The sequence below is a fragment of the Dryas octopetala genome, chromosome 4 (genome assembly GCF_963921425.1).
Source record: "Dryas octopetala chromosome 4, drDryOcto1.1, whole genome shotgun sequence".
NCBI lineage: Eukaryota > Viridiplantae > Streptophyta > Magnoliopsida > Rosales > Rosaceae > Dryas > Dryas octopetala.
Genome location: NC_141369.1, coordinates 6085867 through 6101069, shown reverse-complemented (window position 1 = coordinate 6101069; position 15203 = coordinate 6085867). Strand labels below are relative to the sequence as shown.

General features: G+C 34.4%; 1 pseudogene; it reads right to left on the bottom strand.

Annotated features, from left to right (window-relative positions):
- Positions 1-805: 805 nt before the first annotated feature.
- Positions 806-7887, bottom strand: LOC147286336 (palmitoyl-monogalactosyldiacylglycerol delta-7 desaturase, chloroplastic-like; annotated as a pseudogene).
- Between the last annotated feature and the right edge of the window lie 7316 nt (positions 7888-15203).

The window sequence follows — 15203 nt, the reverse complement described above, 5'->3', positions numbered from 1 at the left end:
ATTTGTAAGTGTAGAGAGAATCAAGATCTTATATATTGTTATGCAAGATTTAAAATCTTTAATATAAGATTTTATATATTCTTAACATGCTTCTTCATGTGTAGCAAATTAAGCTAAACACATTGTCTGCTTTGAGAACATGTAAAGTTGAAGTATTGATCCAACAAAAAATAAATTGGCAATGAATGGAGAGCTAGTCTCAAGATCTTGTATATATTGATGCAAATCTTAAAATTCAAAATATCAGTGGAAAAAAAAAAAAAAAGGTGTGAAATATTAAGGATTTTTTTTTTAAAGTTCATTTTTAAAAATTTACTGTTCATTCGGACCACCTGCTACAGTAACTACAGTAATGACCCACTTTTTAAAACCTAGTGTTACTGTAGCACTAGATTGTTTTTTTCTTTGTTTTAAATGCCTTTTTTTTTTTTCTTTATTTCAATGCCAATTGGTACATAAACTATTAAAAAAATCATAATTTAGGTATTTTTCATTCCATAAACATGTTAAATAATAACCAACATAAAACACAAAAAATTAAGATGAGACATCCATAATCTTTTACGTTTAATAATAAATATAATTGTTACTATCGAATAGTAACAATCACCTACTACTACTTAAGATAAGCCAAAAGTCAAACGTAATATGGTTTTATACGATGCTACTTAGAGCAGTAATAATCACTTATGATGCTACTTAGAGCAGTAACAATCACCTAAAAATAACAATTAAGATAGATCAAATATGAAGCTGGTTATATATCCATCATATATAGCAAAGCAAATGTTTTCAAACGTAATCTTTAATTAGCAGCCATGCTTCCACTACTTAGAGCTTTTCGTTGCTTCTGACACTCAGTTGGAGCTAGCTTTCACATTTGTTGTCAGTCCAATTTCTTAAAGAAACTTGATTACATACTAAGTAAAGTCAATCTGCCACCATTCCAAAACTTGACGAGCTAAGTATTCAAAAGCATGGTGGTTATTGTGCCAGCCTTCTCCAAATGCGATGAACCCCAACAACATAATTAAACAGTTCAAAATCCATATATAGAACATTTATTAATATCCCAATTTCATTGATTCATCAACATTGAACCAAATTTTTTTTTTTCTCAAGGATGATACAGTAGCTAGGTAGAGTGGGGAGTGAGCTACAATATATACCAACTATTCCTTGACATATCACCAGTTTTATATACTTGCTTTCCCAAATGTGGCCAGCCGAATTCACTAGCAAAGTGCCGTGAAAAACATATACCATCCTCACTCCCTGCATGATAAGAAATTTAAACATGATTATCTATACTAGTAGTCATCAATCATTCAATCTGATCTCTTGGTTTGTCATTTGTATTCGATCACTGAACTCATGCATTGTTTAATGATACGTTCTATAAAACCAACATGAAATTAAGACTCAATTGATATTTTTTATGAAAACTTATGTTTTCATCTATAGTATTTTTATATGAAATAAGAAAAAGAAAAAGGGAAGTAATCTCACCAGTCCCCAAACCAAAAAAGGAAATCCACCCACGACATATATAGTAAACCTCCAACAACAAGTGAATGTACTAGGTAAGTACGATGAAGAAACCTATAGAACGCTTGCCTTTTCAAATCTTCAACATTCTTTAGTCCTCCGTACTACAAGTTTCTCATTCAAATGTTTGACAAAATAAGTATAGATATCAATTGGTGTGTGTATGTGAGGAGAAATTATTTTGTATAACCGATATATTGACATGTGGTACAACCAGTCTATGTGTTATAATATGAGTGGATATTATTAATACTATACCCTACTAATATAAACACATATTCTAATAATACTTTTACACGTTGGATTGGTTATACCACGTAGCAGTATATCGGTTATACCCTATAATTTTTCGTATGTGAGTAATAGGAGAAAGAGAAAGGGAGAGTTGTATGTGCTTTTTCAAAAACACAACTCCAATGAAAATTCAAGACCTCCGAACAAGATAAATTCATGATCCCCTAAAAATTTCAAAATCCCAATTCCTCAAAATTGACAAGCAAGGCCATGGGGGAAATGAAGCCCATGATTAGAGGAGTAGAAATATACCATAATCAAGTTGAGTCGCCATCGAGTTCGTCGAAAAACTGGATGGAATGCTACTGGCTTCTCGGCGTCGATTCGCCGTTGTGGCTAGGTGTATGGGCGATCAGAGGGTACCATCATGTTTAGAACGACAAGAGGAACAAATTAAACCTAATAGGTCTCATGCCTCATCGTGGCAGGAAGAAGGAGATCGTTGCCGGAGCTGACTCTCAATTTTTGCGTTGTTTTGTCGTTGTTGATGACTAGATGGACGATCGAAGCTCATGGGAAGGAAGAGGAGGAAGAGGCGAGCACGAGGAGGTGGGTCTTGTTGCCATCCATGGCCGGACGACGATGATCGAGGAGAGAGAGAGAGATCGACGGTGAATAGAGAGAGGAGAGAGAATGGGGGAAATGAGAGAGGAAGTGGGAGAGAGACGGAGAAAGAAATGGAGAAGGGAAAGAAAATTAAAACGTGGATCGGGCAAAATAAAATGTGGGCTGGAAGAAAATCAAATGGACTTGCTGGGAAGGCCTATTAAAGAGCTGGACTTTAGAGGAATTAGGTAGCCCAATGTGGATGTATTGATAATTACATGAAATATTTAGAATCAATAAAACACATGACTTAAAAGAAGAGAATATCAATAAAACACACAAGTCCAACAAAAAACCAAATTTCCTCTAATTTCATATATATCAATATTGCTCAATTACAAGAGTGTCAAGCTCGGATTAGTCCAGGTGGTGACTGATGAGGGTAGATGGGGTAATAATTATTTTTAAAAAATATTAGAATTAAATACCAAATACCAATGGTTTCAGCAAAGTAGTAAGCCACTACTTTTTTTTAATTTAGGAACTAACCTAGAGCAAGATATTTTGGATTAGGTCATAAATCTATACAAAACATGAATTTTTTGACACCGAGCGTGGCCGAGCGCTTGGTGGTTTTCCGTTGATTTTTTTTCATCGTGACTGTATGAAATTTATAAAAATTCAAAGTTTATAAGAGTTTAATGTTTTTTTTTTTTTTTAAGTTTGGGGGATGAAGTCCTTGTTTCAATTTTTTTAGGTAGATTAATTTTCTCCTAATTTACTCGCAAGTGCACGAATCGCTTATGCAACAAGTGTGTGCAAGTATGAGGTATGTTGATCCCTCAGGGAATGGAAGCAATGTTTAATTGTCATCTATTCACACACTACACACACACTAGATGGGAATTTGCAAATGTGTTTATGAAAGATTAATTCAATTTAGAAAGCAAGGAAAATCAATGGATAAAAGGCACTAGGGTTTAAAATCCACCACTAGCATACTGTTCATATTATCAATCCTATGAGCATTCAATTCAAACATGTTAACAAAGTTCACCTACCAACTAGGTCTGATTAGTTACTAGTGGCAATTGTTTTTAACAGATTTAGTTTCCTTAGGCATGACTTAGATCTCCGGGCGATCTCTCTAAGTAGTTAACTATACATGTTCTCCTTCGGCTACGATCAGCTATCCCAGAGCTATTAACCATGTATAGAGTCATTAAGTTTTATGAAACCATGAACATACAAACTATAGGCGATCGCGTCTCCTATGGGCTTATAAAACCTAGTCTCAGGAATGTAAAGGTTCCTTAATTTGTTGCATGCATGCATAAATTATGTCTTTGATTATTTCACACAATTTCACAACATTACTATATGCAATTCCTAAAGTGATCAATCTTGGGAAAAAAATAGCATAGAATTAACGTAGACACTAAGAATTTGCTAACATAGAATGAATCAAAATACTCATTTACTCATGAAAAGTATGAACATCATGGCTATGGCTTCATCCTAGCCCTAGCTAAAGGCTTAGTTCAACATAAGTAATATAAAAACACATAAATCCATAGAAAAACTGATCAAGGGGAGGAGATAGAGGCATGGCAGCGTGGTGATGATGGTGGATGGCGATGGAAAACTCCTCCAAGGGGGCGGCGTTGGCTGGCAGGCCAAGAGAGCTTGCAAAGCTCTCTCTAGCTCTTAACTCTTCTCTGAAACTCTGATTTCTGAATGGATGAAATGAGCAGTGGAGGGTGGTATATTTCCCGTCCCTTGGAAACGATTTCGATCGAGTAGTTTTTTTTTTCATGATTTGAGAATGATTTTATTTAAAAAGATTTATAAAAGAGTCGTATTTCATATTTTATACAGATGAGTATTTATGAACTGTAATTTATTTAAAATGAAAAGTGGTTTCAAACCACCATATTAGTACCTTCACCCACTGGTACAGATACAAATAGGTTTTTGGGACCCATCTCAACACACATATAGGCTTTGGGCCTTGTGTCAGGATGTCTCGCCCTTTGGGGGCAGCTCTGCATGCACGTATGACCAGGTTTGCCTGCACGTGTATGGAGATTACTCCGCACGTGTGTATGGTCAGGATAATTGTCTGCACGTGTATGAAGATTACTTTGCATGTGTGTATGGTCAAGATATTTGCATGCCTGTGCAAATGTAGAATTCTACACAGATGTATGGCCAAGTTCACCCGGGTACAAGTATGATGTGAGTTTTCAGTAGCAATGTTTTGAGATATCATTTTACAAGGATGATTTCAGTTGATGTCAATACTCATTTCATATTTGATATTCTTCAACTTGACAGTTTTTATTGGTTTTTAGCTTATCGAGAATTCTTTAAGATGAAAGATTTTAGTTTCAAAATATTAGTTTACAGTATGACAGTGTTGATTTCAATTTGGGGACTTTGATATTTTTAGAGATTGAGTTTGAATTTTAGATTTTATTATTTTGGTTATAGAAGATTTTCGGCATGAGATTTATCATTGAGCATGACATTACTCAATACTCATAGTCTGAACATTTCAGTTGAATGATTTATTTTACAAAATGCATATGAAGTTTTATTTATTTCTAATGCATTGCATTCTTTTGTAAAAGGGTTTTTAAGACTAGGGGATTTCAAAAGGAAATAAGCTCAATAAAAAGGATTTTCAAATGAAATGTTTTAGAGTTCATTTTTATCCACTCATTTCACGTTTTATTTTTTTAACGTTTCTCCTTAGGTATTAGAGATCATTGATGTCAGATTGTACCACGTCAAGTCATCATTATTTCATCCTCAGTCTAATCACCTCGTGGGCGCAATGTTTCCATAAGTTTATATTATATATGTTCAGTTTGTTAATTTAATTTAGTATGGTCTGATAACCCTGAGTTTTGATGAATAAGATTTATCGGTTATGAAATTGTTTTTGGGTTGAAGACCCCTTTTGGTTGTGGTAGAGGTGGTTGTCGATTATTAGAAGTGCTTTCTTCATGTCTTACAAGTTGGGTTAGTCCAATTACAGAGAAGGTTATATCGAATTTTCGGTAGGATTTTCCTTGGTATTAGATCCCACAAAATCACTCCGAATTTCAAGGTGAAATCCGAGGACGGTTCTGTCAAGCCTCCCTTGTAATGCATAGTAGCCCATGCTTCTTCCCTCTATCCTTCTTCTTATAATCCTTCTTTTCTTGAAAAATATTCCAAATTAGCCCAATTACTTTAATTATTTGAAATCCACCCTAAATGTAAAACTAACTAAATCCTAACAATGAATAGAGTTCTAGCAACTAAATGAAGGAATAAATGTATAAAAGATGTGTATATAATTTTGACTCAACAGTCCTACAACCCAAAGACTAAACATTGAAGCTTAAGCCTCACACACACTAAAAAAATAACAAATTAATAAAAAAGTTGTGAGTGTTATATAGTCACAGTTGAGTTTGTAAAACAAGACAAAAAATTTCTCCCGAGCGCTCGATAAAACCACACTTTTTAAAATTGGTACCTAAACTGAACCATAGCCCCAAGCCCACGAACGCACCATGAACCTGAGCCACCACCATCGATCCCGCAACTGGCTTTTCCCATTTAATATGATTCACCACCACCATCGAGCCTGCAACAGTGGAGATTATTATATTTGCTTACCTACAATATGAGGCATAGTTCATCAACCTAGAATAAGATGCCAATGGTTCTTCTTCAACCCCAAATCCCAATAGTCATACTGAGTGACATTGACTTCTGAGTTAACAACAACAAAAACAAAACAGCTTAAAAGTGGATTATAAAAATAGAATTAATTAAATAGTCACACACATGGATCAAAATTACTAACTATTTTTTGGTTAACGATCAAAACACATGTACACTTTTCAATGATAAATAAATCAAGGTTTTATAATTGTTTCAACCAAGGAATATTGAAATTTCCCCGAAATTTTCATTTTTTTGGGATCCTGAAATTTTATTACGTATCCATTATTTTTTCGTAATTATTTGAGGAAATTTCGCCCGATATTTCGAACATGAAGCATGCATGTTTTTGTAAAATTTTGGCAAAATTTCAAGAAATTTTGCTGTGATTTACACGAAGTCACTAACCAGCCTCCAGCCCCATTTTCATCTCAGATCTCCAGTCGCCGGTGGCGGCAGATCGAAGGGTGATTGGGGAGGGAGGAGAGAGAAGAGATCTGGGAGAGAGAAGAGATCGGGGAGGGAGAGGAGATCAGGGGGAGAGGAGAAAGGGAGGAAGATCAGGGAAGGAGGAAGAGATCGGGAAAGGAGAGGGAGGAGAGAGAAGATTGTGTGCGCAGGGCGGGGAGCTTGGGAGAGAGAAATGAAAGGGAAGAGAAAGTGAGAGTCACGGGCAAGGAGGAAAAGGAAGGAAAGAAAAAAGAAAAAGAGGAAGGAAAGAAAAAAAAAAGAAAAAAAAAAAGAAGGTTTTAGGGTTGATTGAGATTTGGAGCCTTTAGCCAATTGGAAAGAAAAAAAAAGGTTTGGGGTTTGGTTTGGCTTTTTTGGGGTTTCGTTTAGTTATTTTTAAACCCTAAACCCTAATACATTTCTATATAAAAAATAATTAAAAATACTGTAAAGGGCCTAAACCCTAATATCTTATACCATATCCTAAAGAATATAAAGTATATAGGATTTAGTGCATATATTGTAAAGTATAAAGAGTATTAAAGTATATAAAGTATATAGGGTTTAGTATTAGGGTTAGTGATTATAGAATATAAAGAATATACTAATTTCATTTATTTATTATACTAATTTTATTTAACAGTATTTGTCTCAAATGCGCATTATATTCATCTTATATCACATTAAACCTATTATATAATTTAGTTTATTCAATATTTTTTATCAATGTAGTAAATAATAATGTAAACTATTTAAAACCCCCAAGTTTGAACTTGGTTATTTATAAACCTCCACCCTTAATAAAACTATTTCCCAACCCCCTATTGGACATTTAATCTCTCCCAAAACCCCTAATCAACTAATAGTTTGACCCCTATTTTTTTAATGTTCCAGTTTTACCCTTTTTTAATTTATCCCATTGATTATAACACAATAGGGTTAGAATCACTCAATTCACTCAGACTCTCTCTCTCTCTCTCTCTCTCTCTCTCTCTTCGAGTTTTGTACGTTCTCTCTCTCTCTCTGCGTGGCTGTCGCCGGTGTGTGCTCCGTCATCCGGTGATGGTTGCCGGCGATACCGGTCCCGATCTTCTCGTCTCTCCTCCCTCTTCCTCCCCCTGTATTCCACTCGCCATGAAAGCTAGCGTCCACGCCAGAGATCCGCCAGTTTCGGAGACGAAGAGGTGTCGAACCGTCATGGATGGCTTCCTCTCGTCGTCCCAAGTCCACTAGTGCCCTCAGAAGATTTGGACGACCCCTAAGTCCGCCGTTTCGAAGGAGAGAAGCCGGCGACATCCTCGTCGGCGATCTCTGTTTTCCGGCATCCATTTCCGTCGAGTCAGGTACTATTATTCTTCTTCTCATTGTACTCTTCAATTCTATGTGTTTGGATTGGACCAATTGTTGATGAATCAAAAAACCCCAAATCGAACCTCATTGTGTGTTGTTGTAACTGTGTATTGTTGTAAATGTGTGTTGCTCCAAAAATGTTTGAGTTATGTGTTCTGCGTTTTGTGTTTTCTGTTTTAGTTTAAGCTGTGGCTGTGTGAGCGTGACTGCGTGAGATTGATTTTCTTATTTATATATTTATTTTTGTGCAGTTTAAGCCTACCTGTATGTGTATTCATGTGCAGTTTAAGCCTACCAATTTATGGGCATGTGTGGTTGTGTGTGTATGTGTGCAGGTGTGCATTTGTGTTTGTAAATATGTATCTTATGTGTGCATATGTGTGTGTTGTGCATGAGTGAGTGAAACAGTGTAAAAATTCAGTTTCACTTCGTGAAAATTCAGTTTCACTTCGTGAAAATACAGTAGTTGGATATGGAACTTTAAGCCTACATTTATTGATTAAACAGTTTCAGTTCGTGAAACAGTTTCAGCTCGTGAAACATGAGTTTTAAATGAATTTTGAATGAAATTATGGTTTTGAAATATGATGAATCAAATTTGCAGGTAGAAACAGATCAAGGTAGTGACGACTGTCGTGTTCTCGTCGCGCGTGAGGTGATCGAACGACGTTGTATTGTTGGCTACTCCTTTCATCTCAATGGCTTATTGTATTGTTGTTGTTTTTTTTTTTTTTTGATAAGGTTGTTGTGTTCTTTTTAGTGAAACGGAATTCAGTAAAGGTGTAACTGTTTGTAATTGTTTTAGTAAAGGTGTAATTGCATTTTAGTTAAGGTGTAATTGTTTCATCACTTAATTCAGTTTCAGTAAGTGAATTCATAACTGAATTCTTCAATTTAGTGTAACTGAATTTCTGAAATTCAGTTTCAGTGTAACTGAATTTTTGAAATTCAGTTTTAGTGTAACTGAATTTTTGAAATTCAGTTTTAGTGTAATGAAATTCAATTTCAGTGTTTGATTTTAGTTTTAGTGAAATATTGAATTTTAGCAAAAACTTCAATTCCAGAAAAAAAAAAAAAAAAAGTTTCACCAAAATTCAGTTACAGTAATGTCAGCGCGCGTCAGAAGGGTAATTTAGGATTATAAGTTATTGGGGGTTTTGAAAGAGTTTCTAGATGGGTGGGGGTTTAGACAAATTTTTTAGATGATTAGGGGGTTTAAAATTAGGCACTATAAATAATATGTTAAATAAACATATGATCAAGTTTCATTTAAAATTTTTATATTTTGATAACAATTTCCGTCGTTTTTGTCTAATTTTATCGAAATCAAAATTTTTGCAAAAAATTCCGTTGAAATTTTCATTGAAAATTTACTCGAAACCAAAATTTTACTCCTTAGTTTCAACCGGTCCACATTATAAATTCACCTTAACAAATTTTCATTGAGTATTTGTTGTTACTGACTTACTGTCATCAGTAACACGCATATGTGGTTGTAAATTACTAATGGTAACAATCATATTTTTATATTTTTTTAGATTTTGTTCTTATTTGTGCTTGTGTGTATTAATTTTCCACAGGTAACATGTAAGAAAAGCCATTAAATGATTTTTTTTTATGTAAATGTGAATTATAATTGATTGATAGTTACAAGTGAACGCTCGAAGTTTTTTGCGTCAATCATTCATGCGCTTGACACAAAAATTTAAAAGTGGACTAGCTTAAAATGCTTTTGAGTACTTCTCGTAATTTGTTAACCTATATTCTGATTTGCATTTTATAGAAAAAAAAAACCTTTTTTTCTTTTGTTAATGGAAAGTTTTCAAAGACATTTTTAACATTTTCTAAGAGAATTCACTCACATTGAAAATACTTAAATTAAATCTGAACAACCCATCAAAAGAATTAAATCTGAATAAATAAAGTACTATCTTTTAAAGTCTAATAAATTAAGTGAGTAGTACTGTAGTAGTACATGTCATTATATCTTTAAAAATTATGAGGTGACGGGCAAAGGAAGATGACTGCTGGCGGCTGGTACTGCTAAACAGCTAAAACTTGGTTGTGATTTTGATTAAGATTGGTTCAATTACAACCAGCTTGCTTAGAAGGACTTGGTGGTTAAATAAATCATTATATGCTCTGCTCAATATCATATATTCCATACAATATTTATTTCGATCTCGTGCACACATTAACAACGTGGAAAGATGACCAATATTCAAGTAATCCAATTTGTTTGGATTTTAAGCATCCAATGTTCTACGCCAATATAAGATAAATACGTAGACCAAGAGTTATTATTATTTTATTTTTCCGGTTACAAGAGTCATTAATATAATCTAACGACATGATTGTTTAGGATGAAACGTACCAAACATCCTTAATTTTGAAATGTAAGATTTCCAAATAAAAAAATTGTGAGATTTCTTAGGATTTTAGTTAACGCCCGTTTCAGTATTAAAATTATTTGAATAGAGAAGTGAAAATACAAATTAAATACTAAATGACAAAACATTTTTCAGCAAAACAATGATAATTTTTTAGCTAGGTTACTAACTTAAAACAAAAGTTTTTAGATTAAGCCACAAATGCTATATGAAGTGGAGAATTATTTTTTTTCTTGTAGATCAATGGGTGGTTTTTCGAATTGTTCGACTGCTTTATGAGCCGCTCTGTCGTATTTTAGTGTATTGATGTAATTGATTATCTCATAGTCACAGTTGTAATTGTATTTGCATCATAATTTTATACCTCATGACGTGGCATCTAACAAGAAAAGAATAATGACATAGACACGACTTCCTTAGAAAAGTACGTAGTCCACGTAAAATACATTGAGCCGATTCACAGATTAGGCCTAAGATGTTAACCCAGCAACTGATCAAAATACACATGGTGGTAACGCCAGACTTTGTGGCCAACAAATTGGCAAAAGGCAAGGCCATTCGGATTTCTACCTTCAACAGACTAATTAAATCCGGACTGAGATTAATTATTATTATTTTTTCATCTATTTCATGCACTGAAACACCATAGACATATATATATATATACACACATAATTATCAATTTCATGGGTTCTAGTTGAGCCCAGCTTTAATTGTTTTTTTTTTGTTGGCCATCAGCTTTAATTGTTTAAATTATCTAACTGGGCTTCTAGCCAAACCACCTTCATAATAAAGTTACTGGCTAGGTGGTTGGTGCAATTTTCTATTAGGAACTCCAAACTTTGTTTTGGTTGCATAACATATTGTGCTTACAAATCTTTATTTATGTCCTTTTTATTTATAGGAAACGAGCATTGGAGCTTATCAGCTTACACTAATTAAATAGATACCAGTTTGTGGGTGATAAGCACTCAAGAGGTTAATTAATTAATTCTTCAGCTTTGACATATATACATTATACAGTAGGCACATCCACTGTTGGTTTGATTCGGTGGAGCACTATCACCATTACAAATTAGTACCCGAACCTCCTAATGGAAGTCCACAATGACAAACCCACTGATGACTGTTAAATTATAAAACAGGCCACTAAGGTGATCCAATGTGGTGAGGGTGAAAATGAGAGTAGTACATGACTTGAAAAGTGATTTTGTGATCTGAGAGTGATAGTTATATGTGCTGAAGCTACAGTGGTGTTGAGAGTAATACAGTTGTACTTAATTAAATTAAACCTAATTGAGATTATTTGATGGTTAAGTTATAATTTATAACTTAAATATTTATAAAATTTATACCATTGGTTTTATTTGAATGAGATCTTTAATTTAAGGTCAATATTGAATATATTTGAATATTTCATTTTATGACCCAAATAATAATTTATATATTTTTTTCTCCACCAAATTGTCTTTCAACTTGTTTCGTTGGTGAAAGACATCCTGGTAGAGAGTGTGAAAAGAAAAATTTTCTACAACAATTTAGTACGCAAAAGATAGATGAATGTGTGAAAAAATGGGGTGGAAATGCTCAATTTATAAGAAAAATGATAAAATAGTCGTTGGAATTTTTAAGTTAATTTTTTTTGTATTTGTTTACATATTTTTATGTATTTTTATGTATTTTTTATTATAATTATAACGGTAATTAAATGAGAGTCGTTGATCACCAATAGTCAAATGAAAAGGTAGGTCCAGATCACGCCACACGTTTAGGCCATTTTTTTTTAAAGTAAAGGTCTATTAAAGGGGACTGTTGATCTGCAACGGTCTTTTAATCTAGACTGTTGATCTGCAACGGTCTTTTAATCTAGACTGTTGGTGCACCACACGCGCTCAACAAAAAGAGTCGCGCGACCTTTGTTATGCTACAGTAAAGTTGTTGGCAACTTTTTCCTTTTTTGTTGCTTTCTCATTTCGCCCTTAAACAATACTTTTATTCCCACAAAAAGTAACAGGCCCAAATAAAAGCAAAAGGATGAGAAAGTCATTTCGCCACCCTTTTTTCTCTCTCTTATGTGTGTCCAACAAACAGATCACGTGGGTGGGCCCCACCTCTCTGTTGCTCTCACTCTTAGATTGAGCTATGCATTGCTCTCAAATATTAATCTCACTCACTCTCACTCTCACAACTCCGGCCCACTAATCGACTTTTGAGATTAATTTCTCACTCTCACTCTCACTCTCAATCTCACCCACTGTTGAAAGCCTAACCTCGTACCAAGAATAATCAAGTTGGTGTTCTACTTGTAGGTTATATTTTACTCAATTAATTCTAAATTAATGTCATATGCCACTAAAGCCGGCAATATATACATTGGCAAGGTTTTGGGTTAATACTCTTAATGCATTCAACAAGTGCAAAAATCCAGCTCATTAGTGTAGTAGTATGGCCAAACAACTTAGTTATTAGTTTAGTGGTATTTATTTTTTTAATGTTAGAAAGATGTTCTAAGTTCAATTCATGTTCTTCATATCTAAAAAATTGAAAAGTGCAATAAATAGTCTAGGCGTCATGGCCGCACTTGAACTTGTGCTTTCATGACATTAATATGAAGTAGGGAAAATGTTTCAAAAAGGATTTATTCTTTGACCTTGTATTAATTTAGGATGTATATCCTGAGTTGTATCAATGTGTCTCATTAACTTTGATTTTGAAGCCAATTTTCCCATTATGTTAGTCGAGTTACATTTTTCGTCCAAAAAACAGCCACATGAGTGAAGTATTTTAACTTCTATGGACTTGTATTACAAGTGGAATGACAAATATATCCCTAAATAAGTGATTACGTGCGTGGCACGTAATCACTTTTAGATGGAATTTACAACTGAGTTGATGAAAGTGGCAAATTGGCATCCAAAGTAAAGTTGAGGTGGTAGATTGGTACAACCCATAATTCATGTCCTGAATTAACACAGAGGGCAAAGTTTAAGTCATTTTTTAAATTTTTTCTTCTGAAGTATTGGAAATTGAATGGTAAGAGTTTGATGTTCGTTTAGTGAAGAGTGACTGGGTTATACGAGAGGAAAAATATTTTGATTGAGACCAATCTTTGGCTGTCTGTCCAAAAAAACAAAAAAATTTGGACCATAACAGTAAGGGATAGCAACGGGGCGGGTTCGCCAATACCATACTTGCCCCGCCGAGTAATCGGGTATTCGGGGTCCTGTTATTTTTTACTTTTTTTTTTTATTAATAACATATCAAACTAATATAACTATATAATATAATAGATGAAATACATTAAAATTTATTATATTATATTACAATAATACTAAATCATAAAGATAACACTATTAAAGACATACAACAAAAATTAAAATAATAAATTAAAATATAATTATATAATATAATATTTTTATTAAACAGGTATACGGGACGGGGCGGGGACGGAGATGATATTACTATACCCGCTTAATCAGGGTGGGTCCCTATGAGAATTTTCGGGAGCGGAGAATTTTGCCATCTCTAGGACTCTCACTCACTATCAGTTAAGGGTGGGCACAGGATGGGGGGGACGAGACTTACCTCATCCCGTTCCCATCTCATGATTTGAGTTCGGGATCGGTACTGGATGAGATGAGGGTTTTGGGATTATGGTACCATCTTGTCCCGTACCAAAGTGGTTCGGTACGGGTTCGGTACCATCCCGATCCCAGACAAAAAAATAATAAATTTTATTAATAACATATATAATAACCAAGGAATGAAATTTCGAAATTTTCGGCGAAATTTCGCCGAAAATTTCGTTTTTTTGGATCACCGAAATTTTATCATATACCCAATTATTTTCGGTAATTGTTTCGGCGAAATTTCGAAAATTTCGCGAAATTTCTCGAAATTTTGGCTGGGTTTGGGGGGAAAGGGGCTGGGAGGGGTCTGGGTTTGGGGGAAAAGGGGCTGGGAAGGGCTGGGTTTGGGGGAAAAGAGGCTGGGAGGGGCTGGGTTTGGGGGAAAAGGGGCTGGGTTTGGGGGGAGAGGGGCGAGGAGGGGCTGGGTGAGGGGGGGGTGTGTCGGGGATGGGCTGGGTTGGGGGGAGAGAGGCAGGGGGCTGGTGCTTGGTGGGGAAGAAGAAGAGGGAAAGTCATGGGCAAGGAGGAAAATGAAGGAAGAGAGAAAGAAGACTGAAGAAGAAGAGAAAGAAAGAGAGTTACGGGTAGGAGGAAGATGAAGGGAAAAAAAAAAAAATATGCCAACATACTGTCACTGTGAACGAAAGCTGTGTTTGTCAAATGCAAGACATAAAAGTCAATGTCCAAAACAACTGCTTGACCACGTTCTATCCAATAATTATAATTAAAAATAATAATAATAATTTTTATTATTATGATGCATATTTTAATGTTGGAGGAGATAAGAATATGCTTTTTTTAATTTTGCTTTTAGGCAACATGCCAACATACTGTCATGCCTAGGTAGAGGAGATAGGATTTGATCTGGTTACAATTTATTGACAGAAAATGACAAAAAGCAACAAGGTCCTATCAATTTCCACCACTGATGATCAAGCAAATGAATGACCATTATGGCATCAACGTATATTGCTTACAAGTTACAACTTACAAGTTAACTTAAAAGTAAAAGGAAGGAAAGAAACAAAAAAGAAAAGAAAAGGAAGGAAAAAAAAATAAAAAAGAAAAGGAAGGAAAGAAAAAAAGAAAAAAAAGAAAAAAAAAAGAAAAGAAAAAAAAAAAAAAAGAAATAAAAAAACTTTAGGGTTGATTGGGGTTTGAGGCCTTTGGGCAATTGGAAAGAAAAAAAATAGTTTGGGGTTTCGTATAGTTGTTTTTAAACTCTAAACCCTAATACACTTTTATATAAAAAATAATTAAAAATATTCTAAAGGGC